This window comes from Pleurodeles waltl, chromosome 7 (assembly GCF_031143425.1).
Source record: "Pleurodeles waltl isolate 20211129_DDA chromosome 7, aPleWal1.hap1.20221129, whole genome shotgun sequence".
NCBI classification, from domain to species: domain Eukaryota; kingdom Metazoa; phylum Chordata; class Amphibia; order Caudata; family Salamandridae; genus Pleurodeles; species Pleurodeles waltl.
This window is the reverse complement of record NC_090446.1, coordinates 82,846,537-82,871,367: the sequence shown is the minus strand read 5'-3', so window position 1 is coordinate 82,871,367 and position 24,831 is coordinate 82,846,537.

Below are 24,831 nucleotides of genomic sequence, written 5' to 3'. Positions count from 1 at the left end.
TTGCTGCTTACGAGGGCTTGGGTGACTGTTCTTCTGGTTTCGGTGGGTATCCATTTGTAGATCTTTTGGAACATGCAGAGTGTTTTGAAATAGGAGGACGAGATGGCCTTGACATGCTGGGTCATGGATAGTGAGGGATCCAACATGAATCCTAGGTTGCGTGAGTGGTCGGTGGGAGTCGGAGTGGTTCTGAGAGTGGCAGGCCACCAAGAGTCATCCCACGCGGAGGGGGTGGAGCCGAAGATGAGGACTTCCGTCTTGTTGGAATTGAGTTTGAGGGAGCTGCTCTTCATCCATTCCATGAAACATGAATGCAGTTTTACATATTAAAATGTTTTGGATCACATTATCTTTTTACTGATACCTTAAAGAAGCTTTTTGACTGTGCAAGTGCTGTACAAAAACAACTAATGCCACAAATAAAAACATGAAAAGAACAAATTACAAAATTGGATTTTGATTGAGGAGCATGAAAACCCTTCTCAAGTAACAACCACAGTCCTTGTAAGAGTGAATCACAAAAGTCACTATTTTAACCTGTGCTCGACCCACTGGCAGTCTGGCACCAGAGCAGTATGGCTTAACTTAGAGGCACTCTGTTAAGTATTTATGCAGCATACCACCAGTAATAAAGTCAAAGAATAGCACAAGAGACATCCCACACCAATTTAGAAAAATAGGGTAAATTTTAATAAATAAAATGAGACCAACAGAAATTCAATAGGTAGCATTGAAGGTATGCAATTTTAAAAGTTTAAGTAAAAATAGCTGCAAGAAACAGAAAGCGCTACCTGTGGGTATTAGGTCACGATAGATAGGGACTGTTAAAAATTGGGTTTCTGGTTGGCTAGGGTATGCACCTCAGCCAGGCAGAACCCACCCACTCAGGGCAAGGGAGTTACACGTCCAAGATAATCCATGCTCACCTCCTTGGTAGCTCGGCAAAAGCATTAAGGCCTAACCCAGAGGCAATGTGTCAAGCGTTTGCACAACACACACAACACATGTGACGCAAGATGTACATCACAGAGTAAACACAACACTGAGCTATGTAAAAATAAACTGTATTGCACAAAACATAATTACACCAAACATTACATGTCAGTTATACCCTGCTACCTTAGCAGTTGTCAGAACGTAAGCAGTTGTCACAATGGAACACGTAAGTACTCAGGATTCTGCAACATAAGCAGTAGTCAGGAATCACAATAAAGAAATATATGTACTTGTCATGAACACATCATAAATATCCATACTAGGAACATTAGAGAACATATGGCAAGCCATAACGAACATATCAGCATATCATGCCTGTTACATAAGTTACTAGTGCTCTGCAATGCCCATAAGAGGAACATGTACTAAATATCTATTTCGCAAAAAAGAGGAAGGTAGAGCCCCCGGCGCTCCTGTGCACAAAACGGGGGCCACGTTCAACTCTGAAGGGAGAGGGGCGGTCGACACCCTCTCTATTTCACCTGACGGGCCCCTCCTGGGACCCACGATCTCTGGGGGGGCCCCCGGGCTTCCACTGCCCCTACCACAAAGGGGGGGGCACCAAAAATTGCCAATATTAAGTTACAGGGCAATCGCGCCCCTAAGGCAGTGGCCGGGTGGGAAGGAACTCCCTTTACGCCCCGTGCCCTGTGTGGAATAGACAGGCACCCACGTCCTCGGGACAGCTGTCAGAAGGCAATTACGTTGGAGCAGGGGCCTCCGATGAGGCTTTCCTCCTGCTCTGGAGGGCGGCTGCACCCGGCACAGTGAGTGAGCCGCTCTCCTCTGAGCCGACACCAAGAACAGTGTCTGCTGGTGCCCCGGGGGTGCGTCAGGAAGCGCGCTTTGCCCCGGGGGCACGGCTGGAGCGCGCACGCTCCTCTTCTTCTCCTTTTTGGTGCCCTGGGGGCACAGGCTAGAGCACAACGCGCTCCAATAATAAAATATGCACTCGTGCTGCGGCAGTGATATCTCGTCACCCGGTGATATTGGCAGTCAGGGAGCGCTTTTAAAAAGCACGCACAGCAACAATGGTGTCCCAGGCTGTGGCGGTGATACGGGCCGCACAGAAGGCGCTCCAGAAAGCGCTCAAGGCAATACTGGTGTCCTGGGCTGTGGCAGTGATTTCTTTTCATCCAGCAAGTGCGCAGGATGCTCAAAGGAGCCTAGGGAAGCACTTCTCTAGGTGCTTTTCTGTTACCATCAACACTCCTCGTGGCAGGGGTCAGGGGCCATGGCACTCTGGCCCTTGGGACAAAAATTAAGACAGAGCATAGGCCTGGCGAACCCAGCTACAGGCCAGCACAAAAGTGGATGCAAGCAGTGGCAGTTCCTCCTGTGGGTCACAGGTCAGCACAACAGCAGCAGTCCATGGCGGTCCCCGGTGAGTCCTCTTAGCTGCCTTCTGTCCAGTTCTAAGAATGTCCAAATTGTGGGGAAAATTCCCCTGTACTTATACTCAGTTTACAGTGTCTTTGTCAATGAGGAGGAGAGGGGGTTCCAACCAGTTACAACTGGTTCTGGGAGTGCCCCTTCTCTCTTCCAGCACAGGCTCCAAACATCAGGGGGGTAAAGTGCAGGCCTGATACACGGACTAGGTTTGTCCCACCAAAAAAGTTACCTTTTCAAAGTCTGGAGCACAGGCTTCAAAATTTCAGGATTTCACAGCAGGAGTTCAACTAATTTCAGCAAAGGGTTCAGGACCCAGGGATGCACCATTTGGGGATCAGAGATCACTCTAGGAGAGGCCAGATGAGCTCAGGCAGGTCCAACTGCAGGTCCAGGCAGGTCCACTTGCAGGTCCTGGTGGGGCCAGTAGCAGCAGGTCAACTAGGCAGCTGCAGAGAGGCCTGTGGAGGCTGTTGTGTCCCTGTACCTCAGAACAGGAGGTCAAACAGTTGACCCTTGGAGTCACTCAGGTTAGTTCGGATGAAGGGAGAAGGTCTAGCCATCCTTTTCAAGAAGCAGGGCAGGCCTCAATCAGAAGGGCAGCCTTCTAAGGAACACGACAGGCCTCAAGCAGCAGGGCAGTGCTTAAGATAGCAGCAAGGCAGTCCTCTGCTGAATATGGCAGGCTTCAATCAGGAGGGAAGTCCTCTGGGGAGCAATGCAGGCTTCAGGCACCAGGGCAGTCCTATGGGGAACAAGGTAGTCCTTCTTCTGTAATGTCAACAGGTCCAGAGTGTACTGTAGAGTTGATCTGAGGGTCCAATATTTATACCTGGTGCCAGCTCTTGAAGTAGGAGAAAACTTCTAGGCTATCCCCCACCTGGTTCTGGAAATGTCCTTCCTTGCCCTGCCCAGGCTTGAAGTGCCCTACGGTAACAATAGGCTGGAGGCAAGTTCCTTTGTGAGTGTGCTGGAGGCAAACCTTTGAAAATAAGTGGGGCAAGGAACAGCTCCACCCCTCCCATCCTGGTAGGATGAAGCTCTCCCAGCTACACGCAGGTCCTATTGTTCACTGCCTGAGCCCAATATGCATTCCTGATGGGGGAGCAATTAACAGGCCCAGGAAGCTGTAAACTACTCGAAGGCATCAGAGAGTTAGGGCAGGAAAATGCTAACTTTCTAAAAGTGGCATTTTCAAAACTGTAATCTAAAATACAACTTTACCATTAAATACGATTCTAAATGAAAATTCATTTGAGTCCAAACATGATATTTCAATCAGTTCCCAATCCAAAGGTGGCACTTACTAAATGAAATAAGGTAACCCAATGTTATCCAATGGGAGAGGTAGACATCACACTAGTGACAATGAATTTGAGAGTTTTTCATTACCAGGACAAAACTTAAAACCACTTGCCCTATCTTTTACATACAATGCACCCTGCCATGTGGGCTGTTTAGGGCCTACCATAGGGGAACTTATAGATATTAGAAAGGGAGGTTTAGGCCTTGCAAGTCAAATTGGCAGTTTAAAACTGCACTACAAGCTGCAATGGTAGGCCTAAGACATGTCCATAAGGGCTACTTAAGTGAGTGGCAGTATAAGTGTTGCATGCCCACTAGTACCATTTGAATTTACAGGCCCTGGATACACGTAGTACCACTATACCAGGGACCTTAAAGTAAAATAAATGTGCCAATTGGGTGTAAGCCAATTTTTTAATGTTTAAAGGAGAGAGCACAAGAACGTTAGCACTAGGTAGGAGTGGTAAAGTGCACAAAGTCCTAATGTCAACAAAAACAAATTTTTGACAGCAGAAGGGGAGAAGGCAAAACATTAGGAGGTGTCCATGAAAAGAGGACCAAGTCCAACAAACATCTAGCATTTATTTTCACTAACTTGAATAGCCTTTTTATTATCCAAACATTAAGGGGTAGTTCTCCCATTGAATGACCCCTAAAAGATTTGATTTTGAAACTAAGCTGAGGTCATCTTAGCTAGTACATTGAAAAGAGGCTGTTTCTCTAAAAAGTAAAAGAAGAGTTGTGCATTTATTGTCGTAATGATGTTCTGTAAAGTGAGAGATGGTTTGTAAATGCAGACTCCAGCTCAAAGTGCTTTCTACCCCATTGCAGGTCTGATAAGGATAAACAATGTGAAAGATCCTAGTTGGGCCTGCAGCTCATTCCATAAATTATTGGTGTGGCTATCCAATCCATTATCTGTCACCTCATTTGGAGATGTTAACAAAAAACAAATGTGTTTCTAACTCAAACAGATACAAAAATACTATAACTCTACCACATAAGTTGATTCACAGAAGCAAGTCCTTTGCAAAGGTTAACTGGTCACCTTTCATTTACTTATTGCTGTATTTAGGTATGAAATGTATAGTAATCAGGCGAAACCTTTGCCGAAACAGGGTTAACGTGTAAAAAGGACAAAATAAACAAGCAATGCTGCCACAAAAAAGGGGTTATGCTATGCCACATAATTGCCTTTTCCTGTCGTATAAATTAGTCAACTCTGCTGAATAGATTGGCCCTCCCCTGTGGCATAACTCCAGTGACCCTGACTATTTGCAGATGGTGTGTTATTGTCAATGATACAACCACAAATCTCACCTCCTCAGATTCTGTGAATGGTGATGGTAGTCCTCAATACTGCTGGCTTCTAAGTCAATTAGAGTAAGTATAAGACCTTCCCATCAATTGATAACCTGACCCAAGAGGGTGTGGGAGTGTAGATTAAGTAGCATGCATAAAGTATCTTCCTACTTGTATTGAACTAAGATAATTGTGGTCATTACAAGGCTGGTGGTCTCCCTGCCGGCGACCCGGCGGTGAAGACCGCTGCATTATGAGATAGGCGGTTTGGCTGAAGCCAAACTGCCACAATGCTGCCAGTACCGCCAGGACAGTCGGACCGCTGGGCCGGAGGTGAGAATCTCCGGCCCGGTGGCAGCTCTGAGACCACCGGCAGTACTATGACCCGGCAGACTGCCAGGCTTTCCGAAAACCCTGACAGTAACGCACCTGGTGACAGGAATCTCCATTCCTGTCACCGGCACCCTCTGCCCCACGTCCACACACATCATGCACCCTCCCCCCCAACTTCCATTCACAATCAAAAACCCTCCCCCCACTTCCACACACATGCAAACAACCTCCCCATTTGCATGCACATGCATGCACCCTCCCCTCCACTTCCACGCACATGCATGCACCCTCACCCTACTTCCATGCACATGCACGCGCCCTTCCCACCCAACTGCACACAACCATACACACACCCCCACTCACACATACGCACCCCCTTCTGCAATCATGCACACCCCCACCGCATTCATTCACACACTCCCCCTCTCTGCATTCATGCACACGCACTCCCCCTCTCTGCATTCATGCACATGCACTCCCCCCTCCACATTCATGCACACACCCAGACACCACATCCATTCATACACCGAGACGCCCCATTCGCACACATACACCCTCCAGCCTCCCCTTTTGGACGATCAACTTACCTTTTCCGGTGAGGTGGTCGTCTGGAAGGAGATGAGTCCTGGCGTTTTCCACCTCCAGCACAGCACTGCCGACATGACCCCACCACGCCATATTACGTATTGTAATACAGCGGGCGGAGTCTTGTTGGCATAGCAGGGCTGGTGGTGAAACCACCTCTCTTCCTCTGTCAGCCAGGCCGTCGGGGTCGGATTTCCGCCCGTAAACGAGCAGTAAACCTTACTAACTCAAAATATGGCAGTCGGTAGCCTGATCCGGCTTCGGCGGTCTTAGAAAAAGACCACTGAAGTTGTAATGACCACCAATGCATGGAGTCATTTCATGCACATAATGGTGGTCATTCTGACCCTGGCGGTCTTTGACCGCCAGGGCGGAGGACCGCGGGAGCACCGCCGACAGGCCGGCGGTGCTCCAATGGGGATTCCGACCGCGGCGGTAAAGCCGCGGTCGGACCGGCACCACTGGCGGGGTCCCGCCAGTGTACCGCGGCCCCATTGAATCCTCCGCGGCGGCGCAGCTTGCTGCACCGCCGCGGGGATTCCGACCCCCCCTACCGCCATCCAGATCCCGGCGGTCGGACCGCCGAGATCCGGATGGCGGTAGGGGGGGGTCGCGGGGCCCCTGGGGGCCCCTGCAGTGCCCATGCCACTGGCATGGGCATTGCAGGGGCCCCCGTAAGAGGGCCCCTACATGTATTTCACTGTCTGCTGTGCAGACAGTGAAATACGCGACGGGTGCAACTGCACCCGTCGCACAGCTTCCACTCCGCCGGCTCGATTCCGAGCCGGCTTCATCGTGGAAGCCTCTTTCCCGCCAGCCCAGCGGGAAAGTCAGAATTACCGCCGCGGTCTTTCGACCGCGGAACGGTAACCTGACGGCGGGACTTTGGCGGGCGGCCTCCGCCGCCCGCCAAGGTCAGAATGAGGGCCAATGTGTCTACGGTCACCAGGCAGATAAAGGAGGAGCTGGTGTGGTGGATCAGGCTTCTGTTGAGGTTACACAGGATTAAGATTAAGGTAGTCATAGCGTTTTCTAATACCTCATACAATTGCCATTTTGTGATAGTGGGCCACTATGTTGAAAGGAGTGATTTTATTTTGATCTTGTACTTTAATTATTCTTTGCTTGCTGGGGCACATTAGTCTCAAAAGGCACATATTGAAGCCCCACCTTTATCTCATTGTAAACTGACTAAATATTCAGTTACAAAGCCTAAAGCACAATAGTGAATGGGAAATTGATTTTTCTCATGCTGTAACTCTGTGCAATATCCCTGGTTTAGCAAAGAGACATAATAATAATAACATACCGTCACATGACCGGTTTTTGCAGTTTCATTGGCATTTTTGGAATTCCTTTTTTCATTTTTACAAGTCAGTACATTTTTACAGAAGGAATTGCTTGCGCTCTTCTACTTTTGTCATAAACAGCGATTTCCACTTCTCTTAATCAAATTACCTCTGATGTACCCATCACACAAATTTATCAAAAACTTCTCTATGTTTTCCAAATCCTCCAAGGTGGAAGATTATGGGCCTGATTCTAACTTTGGAGGATGGTGTTAAACCGTCCCAAAAGTGGCGGATATACCACCTACCGTATTACGAGTCTATTATATCCTATGGAACTCGTAATACGGTAGGTGGTATATCCGCCACTTTTGGGACGGTTTAACACCGTCCTCCAGAGTTAGAATCAGGCCCTATATGGCTTCCCTACATAGGGACCATCCCTCCACAAATTCTGCTGTGGCTATTGAACCTCTCACAACTTGGAAAGCATCCACTAAACGTCTGAAAAAGGATCCACCTTCCCCTACAAAATCTCTTCCTTCTGTATATGTGGATCTTCTAATGGAAGAGATTTACGCTCTGCATTCATACACGGAAAAGACCAACACTAAATTACAATATCTCCGTGACAGATGGTCTCAAATGGAAGAAAGACTTTCCACAGTTTAGCAACATAATACATCTTTCGGACCTACTATCCTTAAAGTGAACACCCTTCCGGCACAAGTTTCTTCTCTTTAGAAACAAGTTGAAGACCTTGAAAACAGAAAGAGGAGAAAAAGCCTACGCATTTATGGTTTACCTGAAGTCACTGAAGTCACTGAGCCTCTCACTTTCTTCAAATAAAATACTGAGCATGCCGAGAGGACCTTCACTTAGCGTTCAACGTGCTCACAGATTTGGCACATCAGGCAGCCTTTCTTGAAATATGTTACAACCTGCACAAAGCCCAAACATTAAACAGTTTCATTTGGTTGTAATTTACAAATTGAAGAAGCAATAATGAATGGCAAAAATATTTACAATCAACTGTGGGAACCTTACAGTAGAAACATCTTTGGGAAGCACAGATAAGCCTGGATTTATTTTAAAATGCTGTTAATAAAAGAGTAAAACAATGTTTCACATGCGCAGGGTAAACAGGAAATGTGTAAAAAGAACCTTGCTAGGATGGTTATTTATTTCTATGATTGTGATCAGTAGCATGTTCTTTTGGAAAACTTATCCCAACTATCATCAAAACGGAAATCCTGAATTATAAAATGGGGAGGTCCCCTACTATGTATATGATGCTGCCATGGGTGAGGGCCTGGGATAAAGGGAAATGCAGGATGTGTAGCTATAAATGTAAACATATTATGCATTTGCCCCAGTTATTGAGGCTCATAAAAGACTTCTCTGTGCTCCTTTAAATTATGTGAATGTTAGAACTTGTCGGAAAACTCTAATTCAGTGTCTAAATGGATCCCACTCACAGCTAAACATTTAGGTGGTCATTACAACCCTGGCGGACGGTGTTAAAGCGGCGGTAAGACCGCCAACAGGCCGGCGGTAAAAAAATTGGAATTATGACCATGGCAGAAACCGCCAACAAAGACAGCCACTTTAACACTCCGACCGCCACGGTGGTACAAACAAACAGCGCGGCGGTCACCACCAACAGACAGGCAGAAGACAATGTGCCGCCCACAGTATCACAACCTACCAATCCACCACCTTTTCCGGGGTGGATTCACCGCGGATAAAAACACAGTGGAAACAGCCATTTCAAAGGGAAAACGCTCACCTCTACACACTCCACGAGGAAGGAGGGCACCTTGGAGCCGGAACTCCATATTCTGCCAGCGCTAGTCTTCCTGCTCCTCTACGAGGATCATCAATGCCGGCGGCGAAGACCACAGTGAGTACTGCACCTACGACATAGGGGAGGGGGGGAGGCAAAAACACAGGGACACACACAACCAACATCCCAACCCCCACCCCGACCCTCACCCACTACAACACACACACCAATGCATATCTATACATTACAGTAACACCCCCCAACACCCCAGAAGAATGCAAAGACAAAAGGAAATGAGTGGAACCATTGTAATATCTCAAAATACAGTAAGCAAATATATACATATATATATATATACAATAAACAAAATATACACCACGATTAGTAGTGCAGGTAATGCACCATTCATAGTCCGTGGACCACTGGGCCCAAAATGCATGGGCGAGGCCCACACAAGATACCCGATCCAAACGGAGAGAGCACTGCAGGGGCATCAGATCGAAATACAACAGGCAACTCAGGGGGAAGGGAAGGGGGGGCACCTCAGCCGGATGAGTGCACCACGCCAGATCCACGAGGGGGCTCCATGCCCATAGATGTATCCTGGGGAGTGCAAAGCCACAATCTCTCAAGTCTCACAAGTGGGTGGGTTGCCCACTGCCATATCCTGGGGAGTGCAAAACCACAGTCTCACAAGTCTCTACAGTGGGTGGGTTGCCCACTGTTCAATCCTGGGGAGTGCAAAGCCACCGTCTCTCAAGTCTATACAGTGGGTGGGTTGCCCACTGTACAATCCTGGGGAGTGCAAAGTCACAGTCTCTGAAGTGGGTGCTGTTCTCCACTGGTTCTGGAGGTGGACTGGTGCCCAGAGTGCTTCATCCTGCCAAGGACAGACGGAGTGGATGCTGTTCTCCACTGGTTCTGGAGGGGGACTGGTGCCCAGAGTGCAGCACACACCCCTTGACGGTCCCAGTTGCGTCACTGCCCCTGCTGCTAATGGGCTAGCGGTGCTTTCCATGGCGGTCTTTGCCCTGTTCAGCGGTCCTTGGCCTGTTCAGCGGTGCTTGAGTTGCCAGTGTCAGACCTGTTCAGCGGTGCTTTCCATGGCGGTCTTTGCCCTGTTCAGCGGTCCTTGGCCTGTTCAGCGGTGCTTTCCATGGCGGTCTTTGCCCTGTTCAGCGGTCCTTGGCCTGTTCAGCGGTGCTTGAGTTTCCAGTGTCAGACCTGTTCAGCGGTGCTGTGGGCGGTCTTTGCCCTGTTCAGCGGTCCTTGGCCTGTTCAGCGGTGCTTGAGTTGCCAGTGTCAGACCTGTTCAGCAGTGCTTTCCATGGCGGTCTTTGCCCTGTTCAGCGGTCCTTGCCAAGGCGGTCCTTTATTGCCCAGCAGGGCTGTGGCTGGCGGTCCTTCATGGGTCAGCTGGGCTGTGGCTTGCGGGGCCCTCCTGGCCAGCTGGGCTGTGGCTGGCGGTGGCCTCCCGGGCAGTGACTCTGGCGGTGGCTTCCTGGGCAGTGACTCTGGCGGTGGCCTCCTGGCCAGTGACTCTGGCGGTGGCCTCCTGGCCAGTGACGATGGGGCTGGCGGTGGCCTCCTGGCCAGTGACTCTGGGGCTGGCGGTGGCCTCCTGGGCAGTGACGATGGGGCTGGCTGTGGCCTCTTGGGCAGTGACGATGAGGCTGGCGGCGGCCTCCTGGGCAGTGACGATGAGGCTGGCGGTGGCCTCCTGGCCAGGGACGATGGGGCTAGCGATGGCCTCCTGGCCAGTGACTCTGGGGCTGGCGGTGGCCTCCTGGGCAGTGACGATGAGGCTGGCGATGGCCTCCTGGGCAGTGACGATGGGGCTGGCGGTGGCCTCCTGGCCAGTGACGATGGGGCTGGCAGTGGCCTCCTGGGCAGTGACGATTGGGCTGGCGGTGGCCTCCTGGCCAGTGACGATGGGGCTGGTGGTGGCCTCCTGGGCAGCGGGGATGACGGCGGTCTTCTCCGCCCTGCTGCTCCTCCCAGACTATGGAGATTTCTTCTGCCCCTTCCCCACCTTGGGAGGAGTCACAGCTGAGTCGACACTCCCCCTGGGGCCCCTGTGAGCGGCTTTGCTGGCTGGAGTCTTCCCCCTCTCCCGCCGGGCACTGTCCAACTTCTGGTGCTTCACAGGGGGGGACTGGCTGTGCTGTGGCTCCGTGCCACACTGGCTGGCCTGGTGGCCGGTGCACTCCACATACCTGTAACAAAAGGCACCACAGGTCTCGGAGATTTTTTGGCTGAGGTGCTAGTACGGGACCTATAAGTTGGACGGGGGGGTGGGATGAAATAGGTTAAGGGTGGAAAGGAAATGTTTTTGGGAGACACTGGGACGGGTAGCTGGAGGGGGTTTGGGAGTGGAGGAAGAGGTGGTGGTTGTAGGAGGTGTAACTTTTGTGGAGTTGGGTGCAGGTGCATGGGCTGGAGGCTGTCGTGAGGTGGATGGCTGTTGGGTGGGTGTGTGCCTGCGTTTGTGTATCTTCGGAGGGGGCGTCATAGACACACTGGGAGAGGACACAGGGGAGGTGGAAATGGTAGTGGGGGTGGTGACTGCACGTGAGCGGGGTGTGGTGGTGGGTGTGCTGGTGCGGGACGTAGTGGCTGTAGTGGTAGTGCATGCAGGTGTGAGTGTAGACGAGACTGGGAGGGAGGAGGGAGATGAGGAGGAGGGGGACACAGAGGAGGCAGTGGATGTTGGTGTGTCTTTATGTGTGTGATGCTTGCGTGAGTGCCTGTGGGATGTGTGGTGCTTATGTTTGCCTGAGCTTCCCTTGTGTGGTGAGGTGTGTGCAGGCTGGTCTGATGGTGTGCTTGGGATAGGCTGGGGTACAGGGGATTGGGTCTGGGTGGAGGAAGTTGGAAGGGGGAGGCTAGACACAGGGACAATGGCTGCCATCAGTGCTGAGGCCAGAGTTTGCAGGGTTCGATGAAGGGCAGCCTGACCAGAATGAATGCCCTCCAGGAGTGCATTTGTGTGTTGCAACTCCCTTTCTACACCCTGGATGGCATTCAAAATGGTAGACTGCCCAACAGTGAGGGACCCGAGGAGGTCAATGGCCCCCTCACTGAGGGCAGCAGAGGTGACAGGGGCAGGGGCTGAGGTGCCTGGGGCGAAGGTGATGCCCACCCTCCTGGGTGAGCGGGCACGGGGCGAAGGCTGAGGGGCTGCTGGGAGGGCGGTGCTGGTAGGGGGGGTGGCGGCTGTACCTGTAGAAGTGTGGGGCACAGATGTTGCCTCCACCACAAGGGAGCTCCCATCGGAGGACGAGTCTGTGTCGCTGGTTGCAGATCCTGTGACCGCCGTGGTGCTCCCCTTGCCCTCCATCCCACTGGTGTAGTCTGAGTCCGTGGTGTGGCCCTCCATGGCCATGTGGGATGCAGCTCCCTCGTGCTCCGGTGCCACTGCACCTCCGCCTGATGATGCTAATGCACCCAAGAACAGGGAGACCACAAAAAGGGGGGGGGGGACAAAAGAAAGACAGGTTGAGTGCATGGCTTAAAGCTACCGTTGGCGGACAATACAGACACAGCAGCCCCCTGCACTACGTCGCGCTGCTGGGCTCTACAGATGCAATTCCTGCGAAATAGCCTACATGGCTATGGCCAGCATCTGCACACATAGATGACACAGGGGCATGAATAGCTGTACTTGGCACTCTACAGAGGTGGGGTGCCACATGGCCTGCATTACGGAGGGGTCTAACCTAAGGAACTCGCCCTGGCCTAGGGAAACCCACAACCCTCCTCCCCCACCAGGACACCTTCACTGCGCGCAAAGTCCGCTGAATGATAGTGTACTCACCCCCTTGTGTCTGCTGTGATGCCCTCAAGTGCCCATCCAACTCAGGGTAGGCCACTGCCAGGATCCGGAACATCAGGGGGGTCATGGTTTGACGGGCACCCCTCCCACGTTGGGAGGCCATCCCCAGCTGAGCCTCCGCCGTCTTCTTGCTCCAGCGGCGAATGTCCTCCCATCTTTTCCGGAGGTGGGTACTCCGTCTGTGGTGGACCCCCAGGGTCCGGAAGTCCTTGGCGATGGCACGCCAAATATCCTTCTTCTGGTGGGCGCTGACCTACATGACATGTACAGGGAAAGAAGAGAAGTCATTACCAACTGCACCGTCAAAGTGAGTGGCCCACATCCCTACACTTGCCATGTGGCACATGCATTCACAGTCCTTCATGCACGCAGAACTGTACCCCCTTCCTTCTTGCAACCAGCCCTCACCACACAGGCATAGCCCATACAACATGCTCCCTGTGTACTTACCTGTTGGTCTGGAGGACCGTAGAGTAGAGTGTACTGGGGGAGGACCCCGTCGACGAGCTTCTCCAACTCCTCTGCAGTGAAGGCAGGGGCCCTTTCCCCACACGCACGAGCCATTGTCTCTTCCAGACCGAGGTCACAGCAGCACTTGCAGTGTAGGTCCTCTCCTGTCAAAGATCAGGTATCGAGTGATTCAACAGATAGAAAATGGCGGTCACGTCCGCGGCAGTGACGTCTGCGGCGGTGCGTACCATCACCGCCGGCGTACATCGTCATTGGCTCCTGGGACCCATAGGGTCCAATGTTAACCAATGCAGCATTGCGCCACGGTCTTCGAACGCCAACCGCGACGGTGTACAACGCCAGCGCAGTTACCTCACATCCCATTGTCCCAGTTTAGAGGTCAGACAGCTGCCATTTCAGGGGCCCACATGGCCTAATTACCAACTGCGTCACACATACCTAGGCCTTGTCTCACAACACAAATACAGGCCACATTTTGTGTATGAATGGTGTTCTGTGTAGACTGTGGGTACATACCTCTGAGTTGTTTGACTCTGTGGTCGCTGTTGTCCTTCATAGGCACCGTCCACAGGGACATGTGAGGAGATGGCGGAATCCTCCGGTGTACTGACCGCTGGTAGACCTGTCGACAATGGAGGAAAGAAGTTTGATCATCACCTACAGGTTTGACCGTGCCACAATCCAGGAACTGTGTACCCAGTTGGAGCCTGACCTGATGTCAGCAATCCGCCATCCCACAGGAATCCCCCCTCAAGTGCAGGTGCTATCAGTGCTTCATTTCCTGGCAAGTGGGTCATTTCAAACAACAGTGGCCATGGCATCAGGGATGTCCCAGCCTATGTTTTCCAACGTGTTGTCCAGAGTGTTGTCTGCCCTTCTGAAACACATGCGGAGCTATATCGTTTTCCCTCAGGTGGAGGACTTGCCTACAGTGAAAGGTGACTTCTATACCCTTGGACATATCCCCAACATCATAGGTGCCATTGATGGGACCCATGTAGCTCTGGTCCCCCCCCACAGGAGTGAACAGGTGTACAGGAACCGGAAGAGTTATCATTCGATGAATGTACAGATGGTATGTTTGGCAGACCAGTACATCTCCCAGGTAAATGCTATGTTCCCTGGCTCTGTGCATGACACATACATCCTGCGGAATAGCAGCATCCCTTATGTGATGGGTCAACTCCAGAGGCACCGGGTGTGGCTATTAGGGGACTCTGGTTACCCCAACCTGTCATGGCTACTGACCCCAGTGAGGAATCCCAGGACCAGGGAAGAGGAACGCTACAATGAGGCCCATGGGCGGACTAGGAGGGTGATCAAACGCACCTTCAGCCTCCTGAAGGCCAGGTTCAGGTGCCTCCATATGACAGGTGGTTCCTTATTCTACTCACCAAAGAAGGTGTGCCAGATCATCGTGGCCTGCTGTATGCTTCACAACTTGGCTTTGCGACGACAGGTGCCTTTTCTGCAGGAGGATGGTCCAGATGGCGGTGTTGTGGCAGCTGTGGAGCCTGTGGACAGTGATGAGGAGGAAGCAGAGGAAGAAGACATGGACAACAGGGACTCAGTAATCCAGCAATATTTCCAGTGACACACAGGTGAGAAAACATTCCTGCCTATTACAAGTACTTTAACACTTCTACCTCTATCCTGTCTGTCGATTTCAACCAGTATATGGTCACTGAGTTGTACATTTCCCTTACGGTTTCACAGGTGTGGTTTCCAACATGTGTCATCTGCTTAGATTCCTCATGGACTTGAGATGTGTGACATAGGTATGTTGACATTAAATTAGAAAAAGCATTTTGTCACTGTCATTGCTAATACACAATTTCGAAATCACAGACTAACTCCAGATTGTTTTGTGCTTCAAGGGTGTTTATTGAAGTGCTCAATATTGGAGGGGGTTGTAAAATGGTGAGGGGTGATGGTGGAGGAATGTCCATGGCAGAGTCCAGTCTATTAGTCTCACAGGTGCATTGCCCATATGGGCATAGGAAGTAGAGGTGGAGCAGTTCCAATATGGACAGGGTTACAAAGTGGGACAGTGGTTTGACAATCAGGGTGGTATCATTTCTTGGCAGGGTATTGGCATCGTGCTCTGTCTTGTTCCTGGATCTCAGGGACCGCTTGCGTGGTGGTTGTCCGTCTGCAGGGGGTGGGGTGCTGGTGTGGTGGTCCTGTGGCGGTGCCTCCTGTCCAATAGCGCCGGCGGAGGTGGTGGGCAGTTCATCGTCCATGCTAGTTTCAGGGGCCCCTTGGAGTGCCACAGTGTCCCTCCTGGTGTTAAGTATTTCCTTCAGCACCCCTACGATGGTTCTGAGTTCCTCCCTGAACCCCAAATACTGTTCCTCCTGCAGGCGCTGGGTCTCCTGAAACTTAGCCAGGACCGTTGCCATCGTCTCCTGGGAGTGGTGGTATGCTCCCATGATGGAGGAGAGGGCCTCGTGGAGAGTGGGTTCCCTTGGCCTGTCCGCTCCCTGTCGCACGGCAGCCCTCCCAGTTCCCCTGTGTTCCTGTGCCTCCGTCCCCTGGACCGTGTGCCCACTGCCACTGGCGCAGGTCCCTGTTGTTGTTGGGGTGGTGGGTTATCCTGGGTTCCCTGTAGTGGTGGACACACAGCTGATTGACGTGTCCTGGGGACGGAGGTATGGGCCCGCTGGGTGGGTGCTGTGCTGGTGTTACCAGAGGGTGGAAGGTCTGTGGTGGGCTGTGCCTGTGTAAGGGGAACCGACTGTCCCGAGGCTCATGATGGTCCGGGCTGGTCATCTGGATCCAGTTGGACAGAGCTGCTGTCATCACTGTGGGCCTCTTCTGTGGGTGCGGTGGAGATGTCTGGACCCTCCTGTCTGGTGACGTTGGGTAGTGGTCCTGCAGGGGAGTAAAACCATGATTATTGCATCTGTGTGTGTCATGGTGTGCAATGGGTGGGTGACCGTGTACCCCAGTGCTAGCATTCCTGTGTGGGGGCTTGTGTGATGATGGTTGAGGGGGGTGTTATGGGTATGTGCAGTCGGCATGCTTTAATGATGGGTGTCCATGCTTTGTTGTGTCATGCAGGGCTTGGTGTTGGGATGTGTGGTTTGTGTTATTAGTACATTTGTGAGGAGTTGGAGTGATAGGGGAGGGGGCGAGGGTAGGGGTCTGTGATAGCATGCAGGTAGGGTGGGGGATATGATAGTTAAAGGTTTGACTTACCAGAGTCCATTCCTCCACCGACTCCTGCGAGGCCATCAGGATGCAGAATCGGCAAGACCTGCTCCTCCCATGTTGTTAGTTGTGGGTGAGGGGGTGGGGGTCCGCCGCCAGTCCGCTGTACCGCCAGGTGGTGTCTTGAGACCACGGAACGCATCTTCCCCCGTAGGTCGTTCCACCTCTCCCTGATGTCGTCCCGATTTCTTGGGTGCTGTCCAACTGCGTTGACCCTGTCGACTATTCTTCGCCAGAGCTCCATCTTCCTAGCTATGGAGGTGTGCTGCACCTGTGATCCGAATAGCTGTGGCTCTACCCGGACGATTTCCTCCACCATGACCCTGAGCTCCTCCTCAGAGAACCTGGGGTGTCTTTGCCGTGCCATGGGGTGGTGTGGGTGATGTGTGGGGTGGTGTGTGTGGTTATAAGTGTGGTGATATGTAGTGGTGTGTGGTGTTTTGTGCATGTAAGTTGTGTGGGTGATGGTGTTGAGTGCCTGTGGCTCCTAGTTTGTGGATGGTGGTGTCTCTCTCTGGCCTTCTTTCAGAAATTTTTGGTAGCAAGCGTTTGTGGGTGATGTGGGTGTGTGTTTTATATTGTATTGAGTGTGTGGGAGTGGTGTGTGTATGTGTATCAGGTGTGTGTATTTGGAATTGTCCAATGTGGCGGTGTTTTGTATGTGTGTGTGTATTTTGAGCGCAGCGGTGTGTACCGACAATGGAATACCGCGGTTGAAAGACCGCCACGTGGATTCGTGGGTCGTGATAGCATGGGCGTATTTCTGTTGGTGTGACGGTGGAGGTTTTGTTTTGGCCAGTTTATCACTGACCTCTGGTGTGGCGGACTTGTGTGGGTGTCTGAATTTTGTCGTATTTCGAGATGTGGGTCGTAATAGCTGTGGCGGAATTCCGCTGCGGTGTGTTGCCGGTCTTCTGCACGGCGGTAAGCGGCTTTCACCGCGAATGTTGTAATGACCCCCTTAGTTTATAAAATTCATGGAACAAGCTGGCCAGAACTGAAAGCAAAGGAATGGCTACAAGTTTTAGCACTTTGGATTCCAATCAACGTTAAAATGCATTATGATCAGTTTTGCTAGTAAACACCTAGAGCCAGATGTATTAAATGATTGTTTTAGCCATTCTGTGTCTATGTATAGTTGTGTGTAGATATGGCCCTTGGTATCTAACACAATCATTTCACAGTTAAATTTGTGAATCTAGTGAACCTTTATGCCCTCCTGTAAGATAAGGAACACATATTTTATATTTACTTTTGGAAATCATGTTTACATAGTTGAAACTAGTTTTTTAAGCCTAATGGTTTTTGTTGCTTTTAACCTGTCTTGACTCTTTGCCGTACTTGATAGTTTTTTAGGAGAATGCCAACCAAGAGTCTTTTTCTGGAAAATTCTCATTCGTAATGAAGTTTTTTCATAATTGTAATTTGTCTGTTAGCTATCAAATACATTGACCTTGAGCAGTCCCTATGATGAAGCATGCCACCTAGTGTGGGTGAGGGGTCTGCAGCCTTCAAAAGAATGTCTGCATCAGGAATTCATTACAGTCCTTTCCATAGTGCAAGAGAATATTTGTACAAAGGAATAGTGGAAACATGGGGATAGGCACCAACTTTAAGAGCATTCACTAATTTTGGAAAAAACAGCTACTTAAATATTGAAACATGAGTCAGTGTCTCCTTAATCGAAACTGGTCAATTTGCAAAAGCTTGTCACATCTCAAATCTAATATAAACTAATATTAAGGATGAATTCTGACACAAAAGAAAACCAGCATTCCTGACAAATAAAGAAAAAAACTATTTTACCAGTTTTCTATGCAGAATGCCAAACTCATACATCCTTCATAAATCAACACCCAAAGTGCAGCCCATTTTGTGATCTCTCTGATCATGTCTGTATTAGAGGCTCCTTAAATGCTTTTTATTCACAATAGATAACAGGATGTGGATGAAAGTCCATCGCTCAGTTTATTTTTAGACAGCATAAACACGATGTATAAAATGCTTGAATTCATCTCACCATGCTCAGGAATTCATTAAAGCATACGGGTAATAATTTGACCCCAAAAAATAAAGTGATTTGACTACATCTCAAAACATAAAAACAAGTCTGCAGCACATCTACAAAAAATAACAGCACATCCAGTAAAAAATTAAATAAACCACTTGCATAAGTAAAAACAAGGAAACTGCCAACAAAATAATAAAGGCCCAGATTTACTAATCTTTCACTTAACACAGCGCAGCAAGGGGCAAGTTGTGCTGCTTTGATGGAAGGAGAAAGGGCTGAACTGCACCATATTTACAAAGATATGGGGCCAGATGTATCAAAATCACATTTTGCATTCCCTAAATAGCTTAAGAAATTGCTATTTAGGGAATGCCAAATGCTATGTAGCAAAATAGCTATGCCCCAGTTGCGATTCCTACTGAATCACAATCACTATTAAGGAATTGTTATGAGGGATTGCAACGCTATTCGGGCGTTCGGCTTGAAGGCCCATAGGTGCGAATGGTTCTGCATTTCCTAATTTACGATTTCCTATTAGTAAACCGCAAATAAGGAAATGCAAAACCAAGGGTGCAGAGGGCCTAAGGCCCCCTTTGATGCACCCCAAAAATAAACTGTGCAAATGTAAAGCGCCCACATAGGCATGTGTACGCTAAGCATTTATTTAATGCATTTTTTTAAAGGTACATGGTTACCAGCAACTTGAAGTTGATGGTAATAGCATTTCCTAAATGCCCAGTTCACATTTAAGAAATGGTTGTTACATGTGCGTAGGGAATCACAAATAGGAATTCCCTATTTGCGATTTTCTATTTAGGAGTCGCAATTTTAGGGGATCATAAAAAAATGTGATTCCCCAAAATGCGAATGCAATGCCTTTGATACATTGTGAAAGGCTATTTTGCATATGTAAACAGTGAAATTTACCTATTCGCACTGTTTGTGAACGCAAAATCTTCTGAGACATCTGGCCCCTGGTGCTGTTCAGCTCTCTCCACATGCTGGTGCAAATATGACTACCTAGCGACCACAAAAGCACCCTTGAGCCTCGATACAAGGACACACATGGTGTGAGCACACATGCAAAGTGGAAGTAACAAGAAGAATAAAGATAATTATCCTAATTACGCCAGCGTACGCTAGGTGCACCATTTTGGTGAAAACCAAAGTTTACTGACTTTAGTAAATCTGGGTTTGCATCAAAATAGATGGATGAATACTCGGGAATGGCAATGCGCTACCCACGTAACACCCGCCCAACACAGGGTAGCGCAAGGTTGCGGAAGGCGCTGCTGTGCGTAATTTTGCAGGTGAAAAGTGATTCAATGCCATGCAAATTTCGATTTCTGTGGCGTAATATCACTTACGCACTTCTGTTGCCTTCATCGACGTACCTGACGCAAAGACAACACAAGTGCTGGATAAATCTGGACCCTGGTGTGCTCCCCGCGTCTACTAAACGCTATACTCTAAACCCTCCAAAAATAACTAGTGCTCCACCCCCCAAAAAGCACGAAATATGTTCACCATATTACTAAAAAATATGCATGCAGCTCTGTATTCTCCCAAAACACAGCCCCTCATGGAGTGGATTTTAAACCAGTGACTGGTTAATCGGCACGATTCCTTCATGACAGCTTGGCGCCCCCAAGTCTAATAGGAACTAATATTAAGAATTAATTCTGACAGCAAAATAAAACCAGCCACCGTGAAATCTATTCCACCGCAGTGCACTGTGCAGAATGTCAAAGCCCTAAACCCCATATGAATCAGCAACCCGAAGGCAGCCCGTTTTGATCTTGCCTGTGTCACTGGTTCCACATATGCTTTTTATTCCACAACAGAGAACATGCATTAAAAGGAAGTCCATGGTTCAATTTATTTATAGACAGCACAAAATGTGGCGGGGAACTGATTGAATGAATCCTAGTCACTGGTAATCACTCTAGGTTGCATTGCAGTTGGCTGGTCACCAGAAGCTGGTACCAGCTATATGCAAATCAGTCTTTACCCTGGTCTGAGAGCTCCTGAGTGAGTTCAGAGAGGGAGGGGCCCTCCATGTACTGTGCATTGGGGCCCCCTCAGGTTTGGTTACACCACTGATCTTGGCCACTGCTATGCAATTAGGTGAGCTTGGAGCGGGCCAGCAGAGCGCCTTGAACTACAGCCTTCTAATATTATTTACCAGCAATGACTATTCAGTCCCACCTGGATTACCAGTGCTGGAGAGAATTGACAATCTGTATATGTGCACAATTTAAGTGTGTGTATTCTTTTATGGTGAACCCTTTTACAAGACACTTATTATAGGTTAATAAGTGTGTACATTTCCTCTGCAAGGGTGTTCTATGGGTACCAAATATTAGCACTGACCATGTACCTCCACCATTGAATACTAAGAATACATAGGGACTTATTTACAAGCCCCTTGCAACAACGGAGCGTCACTTTTAGGGACGCTTCGGGGGCGCAAAGCCCTGCACCTTATTTACAATGTGGCGTTAAGCCACTTTGTGTGGCTTAACGCCACCTTGTAAATACAGCCCCTTTACACGCATCACTTAGCATGAAAGGGGCGTGCAGTGGGTGTTGCTGTGTGCGTTCCACCACAACACACATTGCATTTTGACACTGCCCCAGATTTACTAGAAATTGTAAACCTGAGGAAGCGCCAAAAACTATTGCCACCTCAGGGGTGGTGTTAGCATGGCACAACAAGGAGAAATACTTTTATTCCTCCTCATTTTTGCTTTTTCTATGTGTTCTGCATTCTGCAGGACACATCGAAAGAGCAAAACGCCTTCAATGAGTGTTTATGTGCAGGAAGGGGTCCCTTCCTGCACATAAACAATCATTAAATATTGACGATTTGCTGCTTCTATCTGTGCTGCAGTCTGCACTTAAACATGCACATAAACAATCATTCCCTGCAACGCAGGCACCCTTGCACTGGTGCAAGGGTGCCTGTGTTGGCACTATGCAGCTAATTCTAGTGCCAGCACTAGGGGAAAGACAAGGGTTCGTCATATTTTCAAAAATACGACGCATCCCTGAGTTTCTGAAGTGAATCAGCGTGGCGCTGCCAATTTTGGCGTAGCACGGCGCCGCTTTCTTGTAAATGAGGCCCATAGTTTGATAACTTGGTATTTCTTGCAAGAGACGTAAAGGCATGTTTTTCATAATTAGAACGACAGATTTATTGGCATTGTCAGTGATTGTTTGGAACATTTAACCTACAACTAGTAATTGCAAAAGAATGACTAGTCACTGAGTTTATATTATGCCACTTCATGTCTTTTCTTAGTGAAGCTTTGACACAAAGTTAAAACCCAGTTATTTTTCCCTGTCAACACAACAGAACACATTTTAGGCCTACAGCAGTTTGCTGAACTTACTAAAATATGGCACAATGTACCAATGCCTAGCTAAACCACAACATGAAATGCTTCACAGTTACCAGGGACACTTTATTTATGTGATTCAGAGGCTTTAGCACTTTCCATATAATTATGGATTAGCCACACTTGCCAGCTGTCACATAATTTCAGATTTTATCAAAAAATAGTTTTCTAACTCGAACAGAAAAAAACTTAACATAAACACTGCCACGGGCGTTGCATTGCAGTGGAACGTCCATTGCAAAGGTTAATTGGTCACCTTTAGCTTGCTGAATGCTTTATTTGGATGCTTAACTGATACTTCACACATGTTGCCAGACAGTGGTTATATGTGCAAAAAATGTCAAATTAATAGTGTCACATAGTGTACTACATTATGCCACATATTTTGCCCTTTTCTTGGCACATAATTCGGGCCTTTGTGTGTATCCCTGAGATAAATGTATAAGGAGTAACATATTCTAAACTTTTTAAACGTATTTATACAAATGGGGCTGAGATGAGATATCAGAATGCCCAAAATTTCAGCTCATATCCACCACTATTCGGAAACAAGCATTTTACAAGGGTGGGAAATGGTAGACACAACAAATACACAGACCCACTCACACATACACAAAGCACACTAACAGAGTCGCACAAGGGCAGCCAAGCACACACAGCAGTTGAGACCTTTTTTATCCAATACTTGGCATGTCGTTCCAATTTCTGCCTGCTTCGCCTCAGCCTGGGTTTTCAGTGTGTGCATGACAAGGCAGGGGAAACACCAATGTGAATGACTCTGTGTTGTCAATAACAGTGTGATGTGGGGTCTCCAAACTGAGCGCCTCTGACGCAACCTCAGCAGAGAGCTACAACGGCGCTGGGATCTGAGCGGCGAAAGCCTTCTCAGCAAAACCTGTGTTTTCAGCTGCTCCTCCTAGAAATCTGTGAGCACTGGTACTCTCCCTGACCAAGGAGAACCCTAGGTACGCCAAGGAAACAAATAAAGAGGTGCTGGTACTCTGTACCGTTGAGTACCGGCCCATTTAAAGCACTGGTCTTAGCCCTGCCCCATAAGAGATGGCCCCTCCCACACTGGGAGGCCAGGTCCCCTTTGAATGGAAACTACAGAAAATTTAAAACCAATGCTGACTTTCTTGGGCTCATGAGCTATGCACAGATTGAACCCAAAGGCGAAGCGAGTATGGGTCTGGGTATACCCTCTTACTTAAACAGCACTCAAGACTCATTAGAGCAGCAAAAAAGTGATGGATGATACTGGTAATCACTCAGGGCTGCATTCCAGCTCATCTTTCTTTAGCTTATTTTTGTCATTACAGGCACCAGCCAAATGCAAATAATTATGTCTCTGCCCCAGAAGGGAGGGACAGATATTTTGTCACACTTAATTCCATGGCAGTTATATACTAATTTTTCCCCAGGTACAAACTAAACCAGGGTGTTGCAGAACCTTTCCAAAGCTTAACAATGATCAGTCCAGCCACGGTACCTAAACATAACAGGTGCTATAACACCAATGGTTAAGTATTGCATAAATGACTTCAACCAAGCAGGACCTGGCTAGGATCTGATTGAAACATCACTCTATTGATCTTTTCCAAGAAGTCAACCAGCTCTGTCCACAATGGAATGGGGATTGAAGTAACAAAACAACGTTAAATGGATTACATCCTTGTCTTTACATCAACGATATTTATATAGTATAGTTAGAAATGTTGTTTGTCGATTTATCAGGGTTGTCAAAGGTGTACGAATAGTTCTATAATCTGAACAATGATCTCACATCGGAGAATGTGTTATTAGTAGGCGGATACCTGAGGTCTAGGGCCTGTCGTCAAATCTGATATCGCTTGATTTCATCTCGCAGTTATTATAAATTACCATACAGCATTTTATGCCTATAGTTGTACACAAAACTGTGCATCAATTTCATTCATATATGCTAAGAATATTGTAGAATGATGGAAGGGGTGTGTTGGCCGTGATAATATGAAATTGAACCAGAACTTGCTTCAACTGTAGTTGTTATCAATCAATCAGTCACGGTCTTGTATAGCCCACTACTCACCCATAGGGTCTCAAGGCGCTGAGGAGTGACCCCACATATCAGTCGAAGAGCCATGTCTTGAGGTCCTTACTGAACTGAGGCAGCGACGGCGACTGTCTGAGGTGTTCCAGCTTTTTGCTGCCGGGTATAAAAACGATCTTCCTCCAGCTGAGGACTTCTTTATTCGGGATACGTTGGCGAGTGACTGTTGGGATGAGCGGAAGGGTCTGGGAGGGAGTACCAGTTGATGCGGTTGTTGAGGTAGTTGGGTCTGTCGTCGTGAGGGGCTTTGTAGGAATGTAGGCCATAGTCATTTGGTTGTCAGTCACTATTGTAAGAATATGAAACTTCTTGAACCCTTTTTCCGATAGAAGATGGTGTTTAGAATCGTCATGCTACCCCATATTTAGCGACTGTAGAAAAATGTTACATTCTTTTGAATGCCAGACCAGACAGGCATGTTTCTTTGTTGAATAATCTTGAATGTAATTTCTTTTTTTTGAACTATGAGGTGGTTAACTTACCCTTTTGAAAATATTTGGTGAATCAGTGGTGAAAGATTCTCAAATGGCCTCCATCACATCTCCGAGATGCCAATATAGATTGCATGTCATAGAACCGAGCAGCCCAATAACTTTCTTCAAAATCCAGGTGCATCAAACCTACCTGTTTAAGCTTATTACGGGTATGTGTTATTCCCAGCAGTCTTCTGCATTTTTCCTGCCAAATAAAACTATCCAAGCAAGATTCTAAATTACAAGGATTCTATGTGGGTAATTATTGAAATAAAAAAAAACGATATCAGAAGCATCATCTTTTTCACAAAATAAATTTTGTCAGTCAGAGAAATGGGTATGGTTTTTCTTTA